At 43.2% G+C, this 3041-nt stretch overlaps 1 pseudogene; it reads left to right on the top strand.

The window, feature by feature from the left end:
- The first annotated feature begins 214 nt into the window (after positions 1 to 214).
- On the top strand, positions 215 to 1628 carry LOC100444575 (tyrosine-protein phosphatase non-receptor type 11-like; annotated as a pseudogene).
- Positions 1629 to 3041: the final 1413 nt, after the last annotated feature.

Below are 3041 nucleotides of genomic sequence, written 5' to 3'. Positions count from 1 at the left end.
CATGAGAATCGCTTGAACCTGGGAGGTAAAGGTTGCAGTGAGCTGAGATTAAGCCACTGCACTCCAGCCTGGGCGACAGAGCGAGACTCTGTCCCCCTAAAAAAGAAAAATATCTACTTTTTAATCAGAAATCTCACATTTAGGAATTTTTTCAGAAATAAATGATTTCTGACTGAAAGATTCGCTGTCAGGAATTGAAACACAACATTGGTGGAGGAGAACGGTTTGATTCTTTGACAGATCTTGTGGAGCATTACAAGAAGAATCCAATGGTGGAAACATTGGGTACAGTACTACAACTCAAGCAGCCCCCTAACATGACTCGTATAAATGCTGCTGAAATAGAAAGCAGAGTTCGAGAACTAAGCAAATTAGCTGAGACCACAGATAAAGTCAAACAAGGCTTTTGGAAAGAATTTGAGACCCTGCAACAACAGGAGTGCAAACTTCTCTACAGCTGAAAAGAGGGTCAAAGGCAAGAAAATAAAAACAAAAATAGATATTAAAAACATCCTGCCCTTTGATCATACCAAGGTTATTCTACATGACGGGATCCCAATGAGCCTGTTTCAGATTACATCAATGCAAATATCATCATGCCTGAATTTGAAACCAAGTGCAACAATTCAAAGCCCCAAAAGAGTTACATTGACACACAAAGCTGCCTGCAAAACACAGTGAATGACTTTTGGCGGATGGTGTTCCAAGAAAACTCCAGAGCGATTGTCATGACAATGAAAGAAGTGGAGAGAAGAAAGAGTAAATGTGTCAAATACTGGTCTGATGAGTATGCGCTAAAAGAATATGACGTCATGCGTGTTAGGAACCTCAAAGAAAGCGCCGCTCATGACTATACGCTAAGAGAACTTAAACTTTCAAAGGTTGGACAAGGGAATACGGAGAGAACAGTCTGGCAATACCATTTTCGGACCCGGCTGGACCACGGAGTGCTCAGCAACCCCGGGGGTGTGCCGGACCTCCTGGAGAAGGTGCACCATAAGCAGGAGAGCATCATGGATGCAGGGCCGGTCGTGGTGCACTGCAGTGCTGGAATTGGCCGGACAGGGACGTTCATTGTGATTGATATTCTTATTGACATCATCAGAGAGAAGGTGTTGACTGCGACATTGATGTTCCCCAAACCACCCAGATGGTGTGGTCTACGAGGTCAGGGATGGTCCAGACGGAAGCACGGTACCGATTTATCTATATGGCGGTCCAGCATTATATGGAAACACTACAGCGCAAGATTGGACAAAAGCAGAAAAGCAAGAGGAAAGGGCACGAATATATAAATATTAAGTATCCTCTAGCAGACCAGACGAGTGGAAATCAGAGCCCCCTGCCGCCTTGTACTCCAAAGCCACCCTGTGCAGAAATGAGAGAAAACAGTGCTAGAGTCTATGAAAACGTGGGCCTGATGCAACAGCAGAAAACTTTCAGATGAGAAAACCTGCCAAAACTTCAGCACAGAAATAGATGTGGACTTTCACCCTCTCCCTAAAAAGATCAAGAACAGACGCAAGAAAGTTTATGTGAAGACGGAATTTGGATTTGGAAGGCTTACATTGTGGTTGACTATTTTTTGGTAAGCAAAATTTGAAACCATTTAAAGACCACTGTATTTTAACTCGACAATACCTGCTTCCCAATTAGTCATTGCCTCAGATAAGAAGAAATCATCTCCACAATGTAGACATTATATTTTATAGAATTTTGTTTTAAATTAAGGAAGCAGTTAAATTGTGTGCTATAGTTTTCAGATTATGGGGATTCAAATTCTAGTTATAGGCTTTTTTTTTCTTTTTACAACCTTAACCAGTTAAATTTTTGTTTTCCTCATTGTGGGGGATGATAAGAAGAAATGATTTCGGAAAATTAAGTAAGAACATCCTAGAAAAGTGAGAACAATCTCATTTACCTTCATGTATCCAGTAGTGGATAATTCATTTTGATGGCTTCTATTTTTGGCCAAATGAGAATTAGGCCAGTGCCTGAGACTGTCAGAAGCTGACTGGTCTACCTTTGCATTGGCATTAAAGAGTCATAGAAAAAGAATCATGGATATTTATGAATTAAGAGGTGTGGCTTTTTTTTCCCCCCAGTCCATGACCAATTATAGCTTGGCTGTTGACTGAGAAGGTTGTGGTGGGAAAACGTTTGCCATATTTTCTTTGCATTTGAGTAATTGTCTTGTACTTAGAAAAAAAGCGTCTATGAATGACAAGTGCTTTTGGTTGTCAAATGTTGCTGACAAACTTACCCCAAAACTTTAGTGGCTTAAAAAAATCCCCCACCCCCAACTGTTCTTCAGTCTGAGCTGGGCTCAGCTGGGCTGTTCTTCTGCTAGCCTGCAGGTGGCCACTCGTGTGGTCAGCAGGTTGGCAGAGAGACTGGGGTGGCTGGGCTTCTCTCTCTGCCTGCAGTCCTGAGTCTCTCCTTCTCCATGTAATCTCTCTAAGTGGCTTTGCTGGCAGGGTAGCTAGACCTCTCACATGCAGCTCAGAGCTCCCAAGAGCTTGAAAGAAGTGGCCAGGCCTTCTGAAGGCTTAAGTCCAGAATTGTCACAGCATCCCTTCTACTGCCCTCTATTGATGATGATGATGATGATGATGATTTTTTCTAATCAGAAGACAGCTAGAGTGTTACCTCTACTTACTAAACAAGTCACAAGCCCAGCCCAGGTTCAAGAAAAGGGTGTGAAGTGGAGGTGCAGTTAATCGGGGGGCTGCTAGTCTAACAGACAGTCACAACCAGTGCCATGGAAAACCAAGGATATTAGCAAAAGTAGAAGGTGCTAGTGACCTTGGGAAGCCGAAGCTGTTTACAGTAGCTGGGACAAGCTGAAAGTCAGACTGAGAAATAAAGAGAGGGCCTTCAAGAAGTTTCCTGAACGATTTCTGCCAGCGCTGAGCCTATTTTTGGAACCAGCATTTGGGGAAACTGATCTTGTGAGGATGGATATGTTTAGGGACACAGGGCTTTTGAGAGCAGCTCCACCCCACTGGGGCACCCTCAGACTTGGGAAATGTGACTCTTTT

This window comes from Pongo abelii, chromosome 3 (assembly GCF_028885655.2).
Source record: "Pongo abelii isolate AG06213 chromosome 3, NHGRI_mPonAbe1-v2.0_pri, whole genome shotgun sequence".
In the NCBI taxonomy this organism is placed as follows: Eukaryota; Metazoa; Chordata; class Mammalia; order Primates; family Hominidae; genus Pongo; species Pongo abelii.
The sequence above is the reverse complement of the archived record's forward strand: the minus strand, read 5'-3'. Positions and strand labels throughout refer to the sequence as shown.